At 45.4% G+C, this 21,241-nt stretch overlaps 2 long non-coding RNA genes across 3 annotated transcripts; both read left to right on the top strand.

Annotated features, from left to right (window-relative positions):
* The first annotated feature begins 7,167 nt into the window (after window positions 1–7,167).
* Window positions 7,168–11,091, top strand: LOC123403082. Of its 2 annotated transcripts, XR_006611398.1 has the most exons (6): window positions 7,168–7,427; window positions 7,515–8,352; window positions 8,683–8,715; window positions 9,412–9,562; window positions 10,731–10,884; window positions 10,999–11,091. It is a non-coding gene; the product is annotated as an uncharacterized LOC123403082 (long non-coding RNA). The 2 variants fall into 2 exon arrangements; XR_006611397.1 differs by having other exon boundaries at window positions 7,184–8,352.
* A 54-nt stretch (window positions 11,092–11,145) lies between these two features.
* LOC123403083 lies at window positions 11,146–13,492 on the top strand. Its single transcript, XR_006611399.1, has 3 exons — window positions 11,146–11,414; window positions 12,898–12,953; window positions 13,016–13,492. It is a non-coding gene; the product is annotated as an uncharacterized LOC123403083 (long non-coding RNA).
* The last annotated feature ends 7,749 nt before the right edge of the window (window positions 13,493–21,241 follow it).

The raw sequence follows: 21,241 nt of genomic DNA, 5'->3' as shown, positions 1-21,241 counted from the left end.
AGAAGTTTACACAGAAATGCCTCATGCACCATCGATGATGCAAAGGAGCATGGCCGGGAATGACAATGTCAACCGCGTTAAGTATGCCTTGATGGCGATCCGATATGACACAGATTTCCCTTTCAAACGGTAATACTTTGGTTCTCAAAATATGCAAGAACCATTCCCAGTTAACATTGTTCTCTGCCTCAACCAAAGCAAAAGCCAAAGGCATCAACCGGTTATTGGCATCACTTGCTGTTGCAACCAACAAAGTGGCCTTGAATTGTCCAGTCAAAAACGTGCCATCGATGGAGATGACCGGCCAACAGTGCTGAAAAGCCCTCACACATTGCTCAAATGCCCAAAATGCACGACCAAATACGCGGACCCTCTTTCCATTGGGAATCCTTATTTTCTCCCCATATGGCTCGACCACATGAACCATGCTCGGGTTAGTGGCGGCAATAGCTCCCAACAACCTAGGTAGTCGGTTGTATGCTTGCTCCCAATCACCATACAACATCTTGAATGCGGCTTGCTTCGCTTTCCATGCCTTCCCGTATTACACCTTGTAGTGAAAGAGGGCTTCCACAAGGTCGTGTACGCTTTGTATGCTCATTGTAGGAAGAGAGGAGATGGAGTCGGAAAGCCTATAAGCGATGAACTCGGAGGTGAGTTGTCTATGGTTTTGCGATGAAAGCTTGCCATCAACCCTCTTGCCTCGACACGTGTGAGGCATACAACTGACAATGTTCCATCCTGGCCCTCCTTTCCATGGTCTTGCACAGACAATCCAAGGACACCCTGAATCCTCACATGCAACTGTGTTACGCAGCTTCATGTTTGAATGAACAACTTTGTGTGGCCTATAATGCGTAACAGAATATTCATCCAACCACATCTTCAGTTCAAGGAATGTTTGGAACTTTGACCCCGGCAAAATAATATTCTTCCCATGTTTGTCCCGGTGAGAAGGTGGCCTAACTCCAAACAATATGCCTTCGCCTCCGTCAACCACAGCCTCATCCGCAAGGCTAAGATCCTCGAACAATGGTGTTCGGTGATCCCGCCCTAATACCTTCGTGAAAGCTTCAGTCTCCTTTGCTGTGAACCCTTCCTCATCAACTTCTTCATCGGGACCCTCATCGTCCGACTCGGATGCATAGCCACGTGAGTACGGATTAGAATGGTCCATTGTCTCTTGCAAATTATATTTGTCCAAATCACCAAGGTTGTTGTCATGAAGAACAGTACCATCATTCTCATCATCATCGTGCTCACCATTATCCTCTAGCAATTGTTCATGTTGGATACAAGATTGTTGTGCTGAAAGAGGTTCAATGTTGGCCTCTTCGTTGATGCGTGGAGGACTAGCTTCACCAATCGGAGAGGCAACCCGGTTCAAATCCAACTGCAAGTTAGGAACATTTGTTTTGATGGCAAATAACTCTAGAGCCTTGTCTAGTGATTCGGCCACCGTATCCTTGTATGCAAGCCAACGTTGCTCGGAGTTGACAAGCATGGTCTTCCAACGAATGTGCATTCCGAATCCCACATTATTCCTACCATCAAACTCAACTACATCACTAGGGGGCATCCAATTCAAATCATTTCGGACTTGTTCCAACAATTCAGCATAGCTAGGATAGAAATCGAACACCATGTCAAGCTCATTCGGGTCCGGATCAATATTGCCTTTTAAAAAGGCATCCTTGTCCACGTCATGAACATAAACACATGTTCTTCGCATCCATAAACAACACAACATACAATATTTTTTATAAGAAATCATCCAAATACTACAATATCTACTTAGTAAAAATAAACCTAATTCCTAACTTCCAAACATCCATAACCCTAACCCTAACCCTAGCCTAACCCTAACACAACCATAATGCAAACATCCAAACAACCCTAATCCTAACCCTAGCCTAACCCAAAAACAACCATAATGCAAACATCCAAACAACCTAATCCTAACCCCATCATACCCCTTATCCTAACATACAAACAAATACAACAATATCATATACATTCCACATTTCATGAAAAACCAGGGTTTCCTCAAATTTGCAACAAAGTGACCAAAAGAGATTTTTGTTTGGATAAGGAGGGGATCGGGGGGATTACCTTAGGAGAGGGATTGGATAAGAAATGTTCGGTCCAAACCTTCAGATCTGCTGATTTGGAGAGGGATTTGAGGAAGGGGAAGACTTGAACACAAGCTGTGAAGTGAAGTGAAGGAGGGGAATGAGGAGGGGGTGGGGGAGGGGCTGGCCCGTGGCTGGATAAGTCACAGTGTGGCGCCTAAGCCTTCCGCGCCACACTGCAGAGGGTGTGACGCCTGAAGCTTAGGGGTCGCACTGCCTGTGGGTGGGGCCAGCTGCGCTAGTGTGGCCAGGCGTGTGGCGCCGATGTATTAGGCGTCACACAGTGTAGTGTGGCGCCTAGGTGTCGGGCGCCACACGAAAGGGTCAGCCGGGTGAATTTTTTCCATTCGGGTTCACTTCGTGAGTTCTTTCGCTCCAGAGGTCAATTTTGTCAATTTTGCCGCCGAGGGATTCCCACACAGCCATTTCTTCCCCCGTTCCCCATTTTCTTCTCCCTTTCACCACAGAGCTCAAGCACCTCACCACACGAGCGCTCCCGTTCCCATGGCGTCGTCTTTAAGGGAGGCGGGGAGGTCCCTGCGCCGTCGCACGGTCGCCACCGCTGTTGCCCGACCCAGGGGTGCCGGTGAGGCCAAGGGCCGCAGGCGACCACGCGCCCCGGATGGCTGCGCGGTTTTGCGCCATGGCCACGGTGAACTGCCGCAGGATGCGGCGAGCTTCCAGTGAAGGCGTGGGAGGAAGGGGTGGTGCCGCCGGTGTTGGTGGAGGCGACGGCGTCGACGACGAGCCGTGGCCCTCTATCTCCTCTTCTTCCACCTTGATGACAAGATTCAGATCGGGAATGCCGGGGTAACTGCCGGTTTCCGCTGCTCGCGGCGTTGGGGACGGCAGATCCGGAACGGGGCCGTATCCAGGAGGGAAGAAGTAGTCCGGCAATTCATCCGATGGCGTCGATGACGACAGCCGCGGTGGTGCGCCCGTATGTGCTGGGCATGGACCGAACTCGTGCTGCTAGCAGTAGGGGGCAGAGGCGGCGGTGCGAGTTCACAAGGGAACATCTCCCCTTCTCCGAACGGCGCCGATGGACCTGCAAGGAGCCAATCCATTGGAGGGATGGTGAAGGCAGATGGCGGCGGAGCGGCCGGTACGATGCAGTCGTCGGCAACAGCCGGAGCCGAAGGTCCAGCATGATGCATTACAGGTACGCCATGGCTTGCAGTGGTGGCCGGAGCCGAGGGTCTAGCCTGGTGCACCGTTGGTGCTCGCCCATGGAGTGTGGATGGTTGCCTTGGCGTGCGTACCCACGACAACGGTTCTGACGGTGGTTCCTAGCGAAAAAGCGACGACGAGGGCCGCTTCTTGCACCAAGTCCCAGACGACGACATGCAGTGCGGTGGCGATGGGAGTGTGGAAAGCGACGTCTCTTGCTTTGGATGTAGCGTGCAAAAGTGAAGGCTAGCGATGATATATCTCTTCCTCCATGACTCTTACCTTTTTCTTCCCGTGATGGCTTTGTGTCTCTTGCGGCAGAGCAAGCGCTGATAACGTGTAAAAGTAAAAGTGATTGAACAAATGATCTCTTGCTCTCATTGATTTGAGAATCACATATTTATACAAAGATTTAGGACGCATCTGTACGGATGGATGCGTCCCTACGACGCTTCGACACTAATAACCGACTAATGACATGCTAATGACGATCCGCTAACGACCGTTCATATTTGTCGGTTGGTAAGAGTCTCCTCACCAGACCCGTCCCCATCCGCCGCCGCTCTCCTATCCCGTCCTATGGTGGCACCGGCAACCGGCGGCTATCAGAGACTAACAAGACGGCATCGCGCCCCTGGGACTTCCCTTCCTCGCCCTCTAACCCTCTAACCTCCCTCTACCAACGCTTTTGGGGCCCGTTTGCTCGACCTCAAAGCGCCGCCGGCGACGACCAAGGATGCTTGTGCATCCCGATCAACCATCTCCTCAGGGTGAATCTTCTCCAATGAGTACCCCTCTCCTCTTTATTAATCCACTATTTCCTCTGCTTTTTTTTTCTGTCACTCATTCGGCAACCCTAGCACGGCATGGTGCTACAGGTCTGCTCCCCAGTCCCCGACGCCACGGGATCCGGCAGCACAAGCTGCATGGGCAATCCTACCGCTCCATGCAATTGTGATCGTAGGCCATGGACACTGCTGATGGGATTTCGTGTTTGACAGAGTCAATCATCGTGGAAAAGCAAAGTGACAGGGGTGGAAGATGGACCACTTAGCTATTTTTAATTCTTCTTGCCTCTAGTCTGTGTAAACACCTACAAGATGTTTAACGAAATGACTCTATAGGCTCAAGTTAAGAATAGATATGAAAATTTGCTTTTGGACTAGGTTAGGAGAGATGTCATGTTTGAGTTACTCCAATCAAATTTAAAAAGAAACGGTTGCTGGCAGTTCCCAAGTATCTAACTAAATTTTGAGCTTGACTTTCTCACTAATTATAGAGTGCTGTAGTGGGCTAAGCTTGCCATTAGTCTTTTCTACATAATAGTTTATCTTAAAATAAATTCCTCCATATTTTTATATTGCAGGCATTAGCCACACATCGTTAGGATACATATCCATTCAGCAGTTTGGCTACTGAATCGTTTTATTTTTACTTAATTCTAAGACTGAATGATAAACATGTTTGCAAGCTTGTCTGATCCATATTTCCTTTACGTGTGCACTCATCATATCAAGGACCATTTTTGCATATCTATGAGAACGATTTGGTATTAAAGGGGAGTTGGTGATGCAACATCATTATTTTTGGTATGTCTTCTCTTCACTCGAGTCGACATCCTCATGACTCATGTGACTTATCGACAACTTCTCATCCAAGAGAATATTTGTTCTTGTTTGCATTTCTGGATCCTTGCAGCAATGCTATGTTGTACTCCGTCAAAACAAAATGGTGTGCATCAGAGACCAGAGACCAGAGACCAGAGACCAGAGACCAGAGACCCTGCATTCTGTGCTGCCGGGAACCAGAGACTCTTGATCATCTTCTGGTTGGTTGCGTCTTTGCTCGGACAATATGGTATGAGGTGCTATCCTGGTGCCGTCTCACTGCTCACCCCCCGGATGGCACCCTGGGCTTCTTCGAGTGGCTCACAACCCAAATCCACCCATCCCCTTCGGCCCTGCGCAAGGGCTTCACATTGCTGGCAATTCTCACCGCTTGGTCCATCTGGAAGCACCGCAACGCTGGTATCTTTGACGGCCTTCAACCATCGACCGCACGTCTCCTGACCACCATTCAGGATGAAGCGCGCGATTGGGCCGCTGCCGGCGTGAAGGGACCGCAGGCGATCATTCCTGTAACCTGATCTCGTGCTCTCGGGGTTAGGCAACCCCCTTCTCTTCTGCCTCACTTGTATCCCTCTACGCCTTCTTGTGTACGTAGTCGGATGCATGCCTTGTAACTCTCTGTAACACTCTTTCTCTATCAATGCAATGATACGCACGCGAGCATATTCCGGAAAAAAACAAAATGGTGGCTTTCACAATCCCATACTTATGTGGTGTCCCATTGGGAATTTTGAAGGAATCATCGATGGATAAGTCAATTTGAACCATCCATTTGTTTTTTAATTTCCCTGCTGCTCAAAGGTAATATCTCTTCTTCTGTTCTTATTATTGTTTTGGAGATAGTAGAAAGATATGCATGGCCCCCATTTGACTCTAGATTGCATCTACTGATTTCCTATCCCCTATAAGGATCTAATGTTAGCATGGCACCGAGAACAAGAGAGAGTTGGGCTATTGATTGTAGCTACAGATGTTCAGAAATCAGTGTGCTTAGTAGCTTGCATCATGCTATGTAGGCAGGTTTAGCGTTTCATTGTACAGATTTTGGTGTATTTGTTGGCCTTCTCTCCCTCTCTTTGTATAAATGTGTTGTAGTTCCCTTTCTCCCTTTTCTTTCTAGATTGACAAGTGAATTTGTAGATTTGTTTAGTTGACTCAATGCTAACACTTCATGGTATTTCCAGGAGTTGGACCAAGTCATTCGGGTGGTGCTTTATCTGGAGAAGTCAAATAATCAACTTTCTAGAATAGTATTTTTTGACGGTGTAATTGAGTTGACTGTCTTTATCTTCAGGAGTGGCTCGTCTTTAGTGACATGCTAGCTCACGTGGTGATGCACAACTTCTTGCGTCATGTACAACGAGGTCAGCAGGGGCACTCATGTTATATATATTATGAAGTTGCTACCTATTTGTTTGATTAGTTACAATGTGACAACACTTCTTTCTTTAGATTTTCAAATTATTATGCGAGAAATTTATCACCATACTAACCTTCCAGATAGTATTCCAGGGGGACTAATTTTGAAATAAGAGCAATAAGGAAATTTCCTTGGTTATACTGCAGTTAAACTACACTTGTCTATATGATTGGAGTAATGACTAATGAAGTAATGAGGTAACTTATCTCAAGCCTTGGTTGTAGATAGCTCGATTTCTTAGAAGACCATCAACTAGCTTAGTTTGGAGGTGTAGCCTATTAGTGTATCACTTCGTTCTTCTAGGAGTTAAGCAGCAGTATCTAGCTTGGTTTTAACTACAATTTCCTTGATATCTTTTTTGGTTCTTCTACTCCTCATTCAGACAAGCGAGAGAACAATGGCATGCATACTTGAAGGCTATTTCCAATATTGCTTGATCTGGAGTTTGTTCCGAGGTGCAAACTTTACCAAAATGAACCACAATAAAAATGGTTTAGTCCCTTATTATTTCCTTGGAGCCATCGTACATTTACTTTTGCAATTGGGAAGTGAAATATAAAGTTCAGTTTTAGTTTATTTCCTACAAACTTGAAATAATGGCATACATATAGTATTGTCTTACAGAAAAACTACATGCTGCTGCTTTCAGTGAGTTGATCACATATCTATCTTGCTCGATTTGATGTTGTTCCGTGTGTTACTCTATATGGCTCTTGCCTGAAATCAAACACAATAAGGTATGCGACTAGCACTTGCACTGCATCCACGTAGGCAATACAACGAGACAAAAGGATTAGCCAGGCAAGAGAGAGAGACGCAAACGAGCCCTCGCCCCTTTTCCTTTCCTCTCCCAACACGCAACCTATCCTTTCTCTTCTTTCCCGTTCTTCCATCGGGAGGAGGGGCGAAGGAGAAAGAGAAGGAGGTGGGGCAGAGGAGAAGGAGGAGGGGACCTGCGAGCACGCCACCGGCCGTGCGCCTTGAGGGAGGATTGGGTGAGAGGAGAAGGCGGCGGCGGTAGTTTCGATTTGTGACCTGCCACCGGCGCCGCCACAAGGACGGATGACAGGATCTGAGGTGAGACTGATCCCTCCCCTCTTCTCGTGTCCCGTGGAGGACGATGACAGTGCAAGCAATGATGGCCTCATATCGGTGGCGAAGCAGGAGACATGTTCCTCGAGGCGTCGATGAGCTCTGGCAAGCTCCAGATTGAGGGCTCCCTCAGCTTCAAGAGGTTGAGGTGGTGGAGACCACCGTTCCATGGTGTCATTGATGAGGAAGTCCAGCCGTCTTCGTGATGGTTTCACCTGCATCGATCCCCTTGTATCGCTAAAAGTCCTCCTCCCACGTCCTTCCACAGATTTTTTTTCAACCCTCCGAAAACCAAACGGTTCCATAAAAAAACCGCTTCGACCTCCACTCTGACGATCGACGAGATGAGGCAGACAGGCACGCGGCCTGCGATCCCTCCTTCCCGCACCCGCTCGTGGTAAAACCGCACCTCCCCCTCCCCATCATGATCTATCTCTGGCGGATGAGAACCGCTGTCCCCCAGTCCCATCACATCGTACGTGCCAATTGAATTCCCTCCCTTCGTTCTTTCACATGTCACATGTTTTTCAGAGCGAGGATCCTGTCCTCGCTCTCACCCGCGCCACCACAGATCGTGACCCGGCGATCTGTTCGTAAACAAGCTCGGCGGCGCAACATGAAGTGCTCGTAAGCAGCGTGTGTCCGGCTGCTATGCTGCTGGTCGGACTGAGATCTTGGCGCAGCTGCGTAGCAAGCTGGTGTGTAGCAGCGGGGAGGAAGAGCTCGGCCGTCGTCGACAGCGTGGCCGGCTGATCTGTGGGGCGTGGAAGTTGAGGTGGAAAGAAGCACGATGGACTGCTCTATAGTGGGTCAGAGGTAGCGCTTTATAAGACTCTAATAGAGGGAGGAACCGAGGAAGGGAGTTCTACTGGCTCTTGCATGGCATCCATGGCATCATGCCCATGTAAAGGTAAGCTTATTTTTGCACTTTGTCTTTTGCTTTCAGAGCCTGAAAACGAGTTTGTCTTGATTGGTGATCTTGATGAATTGGCGTGAATTGTTGGTGTGTCCACCTGCTTTATCCAGCTACTGGTGGTAATGAGTAGAAATACGTTCTTTTCCGTCCTACACTTTTACCATGCAATAGTGCCAAAAGATTTGATGCTATTGAAAAAGAAATTGTTGTGTGCCTTCCTCATTCGTAGTACAAGTACTATAAACTTCCCTGTATGAGGTATCCTTGTTTTAGCTAATCACCTGTTATTTTCCTTTCCTGAACTAATGCGTTTTGTTTATGCAGGGTCTGCTAACATGCATTGTGGTTCTTATCAAGGTATACTAGACTCTTGACTAGAGTTGCTTGAGATTGTGTCTTGCATTATCGTTCTCCAACAACACATTTTTTGTTTAATACCGGTCTCTAACTAATTGAAAAGAATGGAATGTTTCGGATGGCTTACATCCGCTGTGGGGAATCTGTTTGAAAGTGCAGTTCTTTGAAGCAATTTGTTGAAATAGGCTTTCGCACCGCTTTGTAAATAAAACCACGTGGCAGAAATTACACTGATAGTTACACTAATTAAGACCGTACCATAGCAGTGTCCCCGTTTTGTATTATGTTTTTTTTCTTTGTGCAAGATATTCTTAGAGCGCAACTATCTATAGTGTCCAATGTCTTTCATTATAAGCGCCATATTAAGTGATAGTTACTGTTCCCAAAATTGTCGGGTACCTAATCTCAGGACAATATAATTGTTGTTCTGCTTTAAAATTTGATTTTAGCATTGTGTTCAGATTTGGTACGATTCCCTTTAAAACTTTTTCAGTATATGTTTGCTTTCTTTATGGCCATGAACCGGCCGGTTCAGTTCTTCTTAGTTGTGCATTCTGGTATTCCATTGGTGGTATTCATCTCCAACAGTCTGTTTCATGAGAGTGATGAGGCCGGTACTTGTTATGGATGGGCTATGAATATTATTCGGTCGCTTTGTATCTGGTCTTCCTATTTATGTTGCCCTTATTGTCACAGGTTGCACGTGGTCGTAACACTAACGAAAATTATGTGTCCATGCTGCGAAAATTGCATATATGTTCGATTCATATGCAGATACAATATCATTGGCTTTGAGCCCTTGACTAGATCATTCTTCCCCGGCTGGTAATTTTGCATTTACTTTGAGGTTAGTTTACCAAAGTGTTTAGCCGTTTAGTCATTCTTTCATGTGATGAAGAGCGTTTTTTACAACAATTGTTTTACTATGCTGTGGTGTGTATTATTTATGTAGTTAGCAAGCTCATCATCCAGTTTCAACACCTTTAATAGTAGAGATTCATTGTGTTACAGGTATGATTGGGACACCAAGAGCTTGTGATCTGGTTATTTTTTGTGGTTAGCATTGGCCTATAAGTTTGATCCACGATGCACCTCTGCCCAGGCAAAAGAGAAACCATAACGTTTTGGTTATAAGTTTTGGTTAGGGTAGTAGTAGGGCTTTTTTCATCGTCAGAGGTGGACTTGGCTGAGTGGCCGTGGAGAGAATGGGAGTAGTGTGTGAGGTGTCCAGCGATGGGACATGCTAGGTTTGTACCAATCAGGTGCTACTCTTAAATGTGTGCTTCGAGAAAAGTTCAAGAAATAGGGACAATGGAGATTTTAGTTAATCAAATCTCTTTATTAGTTTGAAGTCTTATCTTTGTAGAGGTTGAAAAATTAAGATGAGACAAGCATTGCATTGCGTACATCTTCCATTAGTTAGAAGTACGAGATTGAGAATGAAGGTGGTATGGAAGGAGGGAACGACGATTGGGGGGGGGGGGAGGGGTGAATCTGTTTATTACTGTATGGATAGAATGGATAGAAACCACATGCCATCATGTTAACATTTCAGAGCTGGAATAATTATTTGATCGGTTATGTTTTTATATTCCGTGGCAACACATGGGCATAAAACTAGTTGGTGTAAATGGAATTCACCATCTTTGGTTTAGAGCAGAATAAGATAATCATTCTTCGAAGACTTTGCAGGCAGAGCAAACGGTCCATTGTTAAACTGATCTAAGCAAACGGTCCATTGTTAAACTGTTTACCTGTATAAGCTCTCCATGTTCTGGCTTGTCAACAGAGACTTGAAACCACATAATGTCTTCTTGGATTGTAATATGATCCCAAAGATTGCTGATTTTGGATCAGCTATTGCACTGCATTGCGATGTAGCAGAAGAACGCACCAGTAGGGTCGTCAGAATCTGGTATTAGCTACGTAATATATCAATCATCACATATTCGCACCATTTTTGTCTTCATTTGTTATAATCTTATAGTTTTGATATCTTTTGTTTCACTTTTCAGTGGTTACAAAGCTCTGAAGTATGCATCTTGAGGAGTTTACTCGATGAAGACAGAAGTGTTCAGCTTTGGCGTTTAGGTTCTCGTGATTATTAGTGGCCGAAAGAATACCGTGCTCGACAAGCAAGGGGATATTGTTGGTGATCTTGTACGAGATGTGAGAGAACAAAACATATATTTCAAGTTCACATTCACGAGATGTTTACCTTCGTTGCGAGATTATTTTCCTTCTTTTACGCTGCAGTTCTCTCATGTTGAATAACTATTTCAGGCCTGGCATATGTTGAAGGAGCAAAGGTTGCATGAGCTTGCAGATCCATTGTTAGCGGACGGATATGAAATCACTGAGATAACCAAAGAGGGAAATAGTTCATCTTTTGATCATTTCGTGAAACACAGGGTATTTTAATAAGCCGTAAGTTACTAATTGTTTTCCTATGTAGAGAAGTATGAAGATGGGGCTTCAAAATTTCAGCAGTACTGTCATTATCTTGGATCATATGATGTTGGTTGCTGTTATTCTGCATACCCTATTATGGTGCCCGAGGGACGCAACTATGGTGGCTCTTTGGATTGTGAATGTCAAAGCCCGCAATATCGATAGGCTTGGACAGATTATTCCGAAAGAGACAACGATTGCTATGGGCTGTACATTCAAAAGGAAATATTTCTGTTCAAGGGGGTGAGGTATGTCCCATGTTTACTCATACACACAACCTGTCTTGAACTTCATGGTGGCAATACATTATTTGATGTTATCTCTGCTTATTAATATCCTGATTGCTGTATTGGTTCTGGTTGTTTCTATTATTAGAAAGTACATATAGCAGCGGAAAGTCAATTTCGTTCCCGGGAGCATATAGCAGTGCCTTTTGGCTGTAGCAAGCAGTAAAATGAAATAACATACCTCTACTGCCTGTATATGATAATAGCAAGTTTAAACTGTAATCGCTGCATTCGTTACTTTGTTTATTAAATCCTTTTCAGATTAGTGAGCTGTGATCATGCAGTTCTGTCATGAGAATGCTTTTTCCCTTGGACAAATTTGTCGCAAATAATCATTAGTTAACATAGGTTGCTCTTCTGACAAATAGGTAAGAAAGAAAACCCATCTTTCCCACGGCTAGTGAGAGACGAACAATAAGATGAGCTGAAGAAAGTAACATGTGACGGGAACACAATTTCAGAGTTAATATAATAATCTGTATTAGAAGAAAGATGATGCATCAATCAAACCATAAAAAGCACGCCGCTGAACCCTACTGGTTTGTTGGCGGTGGCATTGTTTTGGTTTTAGAAATGGAACAAGTGTACCACTTATTTGATCATCTCCTTCAGCCAATGTGAAATGTTGTGAATTTTTGGTTCTAGACCATCCAAGTTGTCTTTGAAAAATATATTATATGTCTTGTCTCTCAAGTGCTTGCAAGCATTTTGACGTTCAGGGCTTTCGTCCCCTTTTTAGATATGTGATAAGGCAACCCATGCAAAAAAAAAATCACTGGGAAAAACTACAGTCTCCTAACAAAGTTACAGATGCTTCGTTTAACTTGATGATCCATAAACAAGATATAGATCTGCAGCTCATTAGAATTCAACCTTTTTTTCCTGCTGCTTATCGTCCATCACATCTTTATGGTTGCATTTGCATGTTCACAATTGGTTTGACCATCTCCTATATGAATGTATGCCGTATGCGTGTACTTGCTGTGCCAGTTAAAAGATGCAAATGGTAAACGACAGGACAAAACATCCATATGTTCCCAAGTCTATATTAGTTATTTTAGATCTTTATAAGATACTTTAGAGACAAGAAATCACATGCATGATAGTATAACACAAATCCATCTGAACTAAGACTGGATGTATCCAGGGCTGGGGTGACTGGGTTAGGGTATAAATAAATATGTTTCTTTGTGCTGATTTTTCCTTATCATCTTGCTACGTTCGTCCAGCTAGGGAATCATGAGGTTTTTCATGTCCAACTTTAAATACATGTTACTTCACGCACTGGGTTTCAGATCGAGGTTGCTTTATTCATGTATTGGGTTGCCAGTTTCGAGGCACTTAATTTACGGATTGCGATTGCTGTCACTATTGTTTAATACCCTATTGTTTAATACCAAATATATTATCCGAATGCTAGATTCTTATTTGTGTTTGTTTCCAGGCCACCTTCAGTTCGTGCTTTGAGGACATCTACCACAAATACATCTTCTAGATCAGGTATGTATCATATGGCTGCTTGTCTCTCTGGCACACATGAACTATAGCCTTAGTCTGTGCAGTGGACCTTTAATGTCCCATTTGGACACTGCCGATGTCTCGCACCGTCGCGCGCGGCGTCGGAGACAAGGATGAGGTCGAGCAGTCCGTGCTTACGTGTTCTTTTCTTGGCGTGTGGAGCCGAGGATATGGACGAGGAGGCGAAGCAATCTGTGGCATCTTCATCGGCGTCGGAGACACGGACGAGGTCGAGCAGTCCGTGCTTTCGTGCTCTTTCCTTGGCGTGTGGAGCCGAGGATACGGACGAGGAGGCCAAGCAATCTGTGGCATCTTGATCGGCGTCCTCTCGATGCACAACTCTGGAGAGATGGACAAGGAGGCTGAGAGGAAGTGCGGCTATATCTGTAGTGCTCTGTTTGATGGGGAACTATATTTGTATGCCAGTATACGCTGTAGTGGTTTGTATTGATAATTCCATGTTAAATTTCTACTCAATAGCAAATGAATAAATTGTCGTCGCACTAAGCTGATTTCACGTATGTTAGACTTAGTATATAGTGCATATACGTGTTGTAACATGACTCTGTAAACTGTACGTTCCGTTCTATAAATATATGACAGCCGTACCCGTTTTAGGGTATTGAGCATTGTTTCAACCATACCTTGTTCAACATGGTATCAGATGACGCGTTCGATCCGTGCCGCGCTTCCGCTTCCGCCGCCGCGTCAGCCTCCACCGCCGCGTCGCCTCCTTCCACCCTTGCAATGGAGTTGCCCTTCATGGCATTTGTTCCGCTCGCCTGGGCTCGGCTGCTCTCCTTAGGGTCGCATCTGCCTGCGCATCACCAAGCGTGTGCGATGCCCTTGCCGATCTCCTCGGCCGCCCCTGCCTTGGCTACGTCCCATAGTGCACCCGCGGGGTCGATCTCCTATGGTGCCTCTGCACAGGTGCCCTACAGCGGGCCGTATCCTGCGTCGTACGTCACGCCGTCTTCGGCGTCTTATGCGCCCACCTCAGTGGCGTCCTACGAGGCACCGTATGGTGCACCTTACGTCGCGCCGCCGCCGCTGCCCTATGGTCATCCTCAACACTATCGTGCACCTCCCTCGGCTAACGCGTTGGTGTCGTACAGTGCCCTGTCGCCGTATGACTCGCAACCCTCCACACCGGTGGCTGATCCAGGGCCATTCCACTTTGCCCATCTGGTCTCCGTGAAGCTATCTGCCGACAACTATCTCTTGTGGCGCGCTCAGGTGTTGCCGCTGATGCGCAGTCACTACCTTGAGGGGTATGTTGACGGGACGCTCCCGTGTCCTCCGGCCGAGGTTCCAATGCCCTCGGTTCATGGTGGCTCTGTTATGGTGCCTAACCCGGCTCACCGACGGTGGATCGCTCATGATCAGGCTATTCTAGGCGTCATACAGTCCTCGCTCACTCCTTCCATGCCCGACATGGTGGTCTTTGCGCAACGTCGAAGGATGTCTGGACCATGCTTGACTCCAGCTTCTCCTCGCAGTCCCTGGCACGTGCATCCGCCATTCGTAACCAACTGGGCGAGACCAAGAAGCATGATCTCTCTGTCACCGCCTTCTTCAACAAGGTCAAGAATCTGGCTGATACACTGTCATCCATCGGGAAGCCTCTCAGTGATGAGGAATTCACCTCATTCTTTCTCAATGGTCTTGATGAGGATTATGACTCCCTGGTGGAAAGCGTTAATGGACGTGACACGCCTTTGCCGCCCCGTGATCTCTATGCACGCCTCCTTAGAACCAAACAACGCCTCTCTGCTCGTCGCTTTGTTGGGGTCTATACAGATGCCCCCTCCGCCAATGCTGCCCACTGTGGGGGGTCTCGTGGTGCCAAGCAGTCTCCGTCGCCATCACCGACTCATTAGCCCCGTCCGTCTGCTCTCCCTCCTCCCACTGTTGGGTGGTACGTCCATTTTGCATCATGTTTTCATGTTGATATTTATCGCTTTTTGGGTTGTTATTTCACATCACGGTACAATTCTTATGCCTTTTTTCTCTTGTTTTGCAAGGTTTAGATGAAGAGGGAGAATGCCGGCAGCTGGAATTCTGGCCTGAAAGTGGAGCAAGTTTGAGATACCTATTCTGCGCAACTCCAAACGCCGTAAAAATCAATGAGGATTTTTTCCGGATTTATAAAAAATACTGGGCCGAAGAAGCGCCAGAGGGGCGCTAGGGGTTGGCCACAAGCCTGCACGGCGCGGCCACCCCCAGGCCGCGCCATGAGGGCTTGTGGGCAACCTGCTGGCCCACTGCCCCCCTCTTGTGCTATATGAAGGGTTTCGTCCAGGAAAAAATCAGGGAGGAGCTTTTTTGTGGATTTGCCGCCGCCACGAGGCGGAACTTGAGCAGAACCAATCTAGAGCTCCGGCAGGACGATCCTGCCGGGGAAACTTCCCTCCCGGAGGGGGAAATCATCGTCATCGTCATCACCAACACTCCTCTCATCGGAGGGGACTCATCAACATCTTCATCAGCACCATCTCATCTCCAAACCCTAGTTCATCACTTGTAACCACTCTTCGTCTCGCGACTCCGATTGGTACTTGTAAGGTTGCTAGTAGTGTTGATTACTCTTTGTAGTTGATGCTAGTTGGATTATTTGGTGGAAGAGTTTATGTTCAAATCCTTGATGCTACTCATTACCTCTCTGGTCATGAATATGATTATGCTTTGTGAGTAGTTACTTTTGTTCCTGAGGACATGGGATAAGTCATGCTAATAGTAGTCATGTGAATCTAGTATTCGTTCGGTAATTTGATGTGTTGTATGTTGTTTTTCCTCTAGTGGTGTTATGTGAACGTCGACTACATAACATTTCACCATTATTTGGGCCTAGAGGAAGGCACTGGGAAGTAGTAAGTAGATGATGGGTTGCTAGAGTGCCAGAAGCTTAAACCCTAGTTTATGCGTTGCTTCGTAAGGGGCTGATTTGGATCCACTAGTTTAATGTTATGGTTAAACTTTGTCTTAATTCTTCTTTCGTAGTTGAGGATGCTTTCGAGAGGGGTTAATCATAAGTGGGATGCTTGTCCAAGTAAGGGCAGTACCCAAGCGCCGGTCCACCCACATATCAAACTATCAAAGTAACGAACGCGAATCATATGAACACGATGAAAACTAGCATGACAGAAATTCCCGTGTGTCCTCGGGAGCGTTTTTCCTCCTATAAGACTTTTTCCAGGCTTGTCCCTTGCTACAAAAGGGATCGGGCCACTTTGCTGCACCGTTGCTACTTTTGTTACTTGTTGCTTGCTACGAGTCATCTCACCACACAATCACTTGTTCCGACAATTTCAGTGCCTGCAGATTTTACCTTGCTGAAAACCACTTGTCAGATCCTTCTGCTCCTCGTTGGGTTCGACACTCTTACTTATCGAAAGGACTATGATTGATCCCCTATACTTGTGGGTCATCAAGGCTCTTTTCTGGCGCTGTTGCCGGGGAGTGAAGCGCCTTTGGTAAGTGGAACTTGGTAAGGAAACATTCATATAGTGTGCTGAAATTTATTGTCACTTGTCACTATGGATACTAATCCTTTGAGGGCTTGTTCGGGGTATATTCACCTCGAACGGAAGCACAAAGAGTTGCTCCTCAACCTGCTGCACCTACTGAAAATATTTGCTTTGAATTCCCTTTGGGTATGCTTGAGAAACTGCTGGCTAATCCTTTTACAAGAGATGGAACATCACATCCAGACTTGCATCTAATCTATGTAGATGAAGTTTGTGGTTTATTTAAGCTTGTAGGTTTGCCCAAGGATGAGGCCAAGAAGAAGGTCTTTACTTTATCTTTGAAGGATAAGGCGTTGACATGGTATAGGCTATGTGATGATACTGGATCATGGGACTACAATCGGTTGAAATTGGAATTTCATCAAAAGTTTTATCCTATGCATTTAGTACATCGTGATCGGAATTATATTTACAATTTTTGGCCCCGTGACAGAGAAAGCATCGCTCAAGCTTGGGGGAAGCTTAAATCAATGTTATATTCATGCCCCAATCATGAGCTCTCGAGAGAAATTATCATTCAGAACTTCTATGCTCGGCTTTCTCATGATGATCGCACCATGCTTGACACTTCTTGTGCCGGTTCTTCTATGAAGAGAGATATTGACTTGAAATGGAATTTATTGGAGAGAATTAAACGCAACTCTGAAGATTGGGATCTTGAATAAGGTAAGGAGTCAGGTATGAATTTCACGTTTGATTGCGTTAAATCCTTTGTTGAGACAAATACCTTTAGTGATTTTAGCGCTAAGTATGGACTTGACTCTGAGATAGTACTTCATTGTGTGAATCTTTTGCTGCTCATATTGATCTCCCCAAAGAGAAGTTGTTTAAATACCATCCTCCTTTAGAAGTCAATGTAGTTAAACCCAATCCAGTTGAAGAGAAAGTCATTGCCTATAATGATTCTATTGTTCCTAGTGCTTACATTGAGAAACAACCTTTCCCTGTTAGGATAAAGGATCATTCTAAAGCTTCAACTGTGATACGTAGAGGCTACATTAGAACACCTACACCTCCCGAGAAAATTAGAGTTGAACCTAGCATTGCTATTATCAAAGATCTTCTATCCGACGATGTTGAGGGACATAATATTCACTTTTGTGAAGATGTTGCTAGAATTGCTAAACCTCACGCTAGAGACAAACATATGCCTGTTGTTGGCACGCCTGTTGTTTCTGTTAAGATAGGAGATCATTGTTATCATGGTTTATGTGACGTGGGTGCTAGTGTTAGTGCAATACCTCAATCCTTATATGATGAAATCAAAGACGAGATTGCACCTGCTGAGATATAACCTATTGATGTCACTATTCAGCTTGCTAATAGAGATACTATCTGCCCTGTGGGAATTGTTAGGGATGTTGGAGTCTTGTGTGGTAAAACGAAGTATCCTGCTGATTTCCTCGTCCTTGCTATACCGCACAAGATAGCTTTTGTCCCATCATATTTGGCAGACCTTTTCTCAATACCGTCAATGCTCATATTGACTGTGAGAAGCAAACTGTCACTATTGGCTTTGAAGGTGTGTGACATGAGTTCAATTTCTCTAAGTTTGGTAGACAACCTCATGAAAAGGAGTTGCCTAGTAAGGATGAAACTATTGCCTTAGCTTCTATTGTTGTGCCTCCTACTGATCCCTTAGAGCAATACTTGCTTGAGCATGAAAATGATATGTGATACGTCTCCATCGTATCTACTTTTCCAAACTCTTTTGCCCTTGTTTTGGACTCTAATTTGCATGATTTGAATGGAACTAACCTGGACTGACAATGTTTTCAGCGGAATTGCCATGGTGTTCTTTTTGTGCAGAAATGAAAGTTCTCGGAACGTCCTGAAAATTTACGGAGAATATTTCTGGAAAATATGAAAAATACCTGCGCAAAGATCCACCGGAGGGGACGGGCCAGTGGGCCACAAGCCCTGTCACCGCGGCCCCCCTGGTCGCGGCAACCAAGCTTGTGGGGCCCACGTGGCTCTACCGCCCCCAACTCCAGCTCTATTTATTCCCTTTCGTCCCGAAAAAAATGAAGAGAGAAGATTTCATCGCGTTTGCGATACAAAGGCGCCGCCACATCCTGTTCTTCATCTGGAGGGCAGATTTGGAGTCCGTTTTGGGCTCCGGAGAGGGGAAATCGTCGCCATCGTCATCATCAACCTTCTTCCCTCTCCAATTCCATGAAGCTCTTCATCGTTCGTGAGTAATCTATTCGTAGGCTCGCTGGACGGTGATGAGTAGGATGAGATCTATCATGTAATCGAGTTAGTTTTGACGGGGATTGATCCCTAGTATCCACTATGCTCTGAGATTGATGTTGCTACTACTTTGCCATGCTTAATGCTTGTCACTAGGGCCCGAGTGCCATGATTTCAGATCTGAAATTATTATGTTGTCATCAATATATGTGTGTTTTAGATCCGATCTTGCAAGTTGTAGTTACCTACTATGTGTTATGACACAGCAACCCCGGAGTGAGAATAACCGGAACCACTCCCGGTGATGACCATAGTTTGAGGAGTTCATGTGTTCACCAAGTGCTAATGCGTTGGTCCGGTTCTTTATTAAAAGGAGAACCTTAATATCTCGTAGTTTCCATTTGGACCCCGCTGCCACGGGAGGGATGGACAATAGATGCCATGCAAGTTCTTTTCCCTAAGCACGTATGACTACACATGGAATGCATGCCTACATCACATCGACGAACGGGAGCTAGCCACATATCTCTCCGTGTTATAACTGTTGCATGATGAATGTCATCCAACGAATCGCCGATCCATTGCCTACGAGTTTGTCCCACTGCTGCTGTTACTTGCTTGTCCTGCTGCTACTTGCTACTACTGTTACTTGCTACTGTTGTTACTCGCTACTGCTGCTACTTGCTACTGCTGTCACTACTGCTGTTCCTTGCCACTGTTGTTACTCGTTACACTGCTGCTACCTGCTAAAATACTTTTTCTAGCACCGTTGCCGGGAAAAGACTATTTCCCGTCCTCGGGCAACTTACTGGCGCCATTGATACAACAGTTAGGAATAGTTTGCCGTCAACACATCGTTTCTGGCACCGTTGTTATCATACTACTTTGTTGTTGACACTTTGCTTGCAGATACTAATCTTTCAGGTGTGGTTGAATCTGACACATTTAGCTGCTAATACTTGAGAGTATTCTTTCACTTCCCATTGTGTGAACCAACAAATTTGGGTTGAATACTCTATCCTCGAAAACTGCCGCGATCCAACGCACTGGTGGGCTATTGCAAGACAATTTCTAATTGTTGAGCAACTGGAAGCAGCTCTTTTCTGGCTTCGTTGCCATGAAGGCATCAAGTCAGGAATAGTTGCACGTCAGCAGCATTTTTCTGGCATCGTTGCCGGGGAAGGATAACTATATTCTCAGAGTCACTTGGGATTTATATCTGCTGATCACTATGAAGAATATGAAAGATCCAAAAACCAAAGTCTTGCCCTCAACTATGAGGGGAGGTAAGGAACTGCCATCTAGCTCTGCACTTGATTCACCTTCAGTTATGAGTAAGTTTGCGACACCACCTCCTGCTAGAAATCTTGATATGTCTCCTGTGCTTGATGATGCTTATGATGCTACTATGTCTGATACTGCTAGAGACGCTATGCCTGATACTGCTAGAGATACTATGCCTGATACTGCTAGAGATGCTATGCTTGATACTGCTTTGCCTGATGATGCTAGAGATGCTATTTTGCCTGATGATGCTATGCTTGATACTGCTAGAGATACTACTTTGCATGATATGCCACTAGGGGTATTCCTTGATGCTCATATTGCTAGAGTTACTGCCAATGCTCGTGATGCTTCTGAAACTGCCGATACTATTGAGATAGAACCTGCTTTTGCTCCTGCTAGATCTAGCTCTCCTAGATATGAATTGCCTCATATACCTGAGGGTTATGTTATGGAGGGAGAGATAGCTGAGGATTTTCTTGTGTGTAAGGATGCCTATGACGCTGAGAAATTACTTCTCAAGTGGAAGGAAAAATCTGTGAAAGCTAGGATGAAATACGACCCGAAGTTTGCCACTTCACCTATCTTTATCACCGACGAGGATTATGAATTCTCTGTCGACCCTGAGATAATCTCTCTAGTCGAATCTGATCCTTTCCACGGTTATGAGTCTGAGACGGTTGTAGCCCATCTTACCAAACTACACGATATAGCCACCCTTTTCACTAGTGAGGAGAAGATTCGCTACTACTATATCCTTAAGTTATTTCCTTTCTCTAAAGGATGACGCTAAAGCCTGGTTCACTTCTCTTGCTCCTGGATGTGTGAGTAGTCCCCAGGATATGGTCTATTACTTCTTTGAGAAATATTTCCCTGCCCATAAGAAGCAAGCTGCCTTGCAGGAAATATACAACTTTGCTCAACTCAGAGAAGAGAGTCTCCCACAAGCTTGGGGGAGGCTCATCCAGCTACAGAATGCTTTGCCTGATCACCCTCTTAAGAAGAACGAGATACTTGATATCTTCTATAATGGACTTACCGATGCTTCTAGAGACCACTTAGATAGTTGTGTCAGTTGTGTTTTTAGGGAAGGAATTGTAGAACAAGCTGAGATCCTACTGAATAACATCTTGATCAACGATAATGCTTGAACTATTCCCGAACCACCTCCTAAGCCAACTCCTAAGAAAAGAGGTATTCTATTCCTCAGTCCCGAAGATATGCAAGAAGCCAAGAAATCTATGCAAGAGAAAGGCATTAGATCTG

The sequence above is a fragment of the Hordeum vulgare genome, chromosome 6H (assembly GCF_904849725.1).
Source record: "Hordeum vulgare subsp. vulgare chromosome 6H, MorexV3_pseudomolecules_assembly, whole genome shotgun sequence".
Classification (NCBI taxonomy): Eukaryota; Viridiplantae; Streptophyta; class Magnoliopsida; order Poales; family Poaceae; genus Hordeum; species Hordeum vulgare.
Note: the sequence above shows the minus strand (reverse complement) of the source record. Positions and strands in the feature narration are given on the sequence as shown.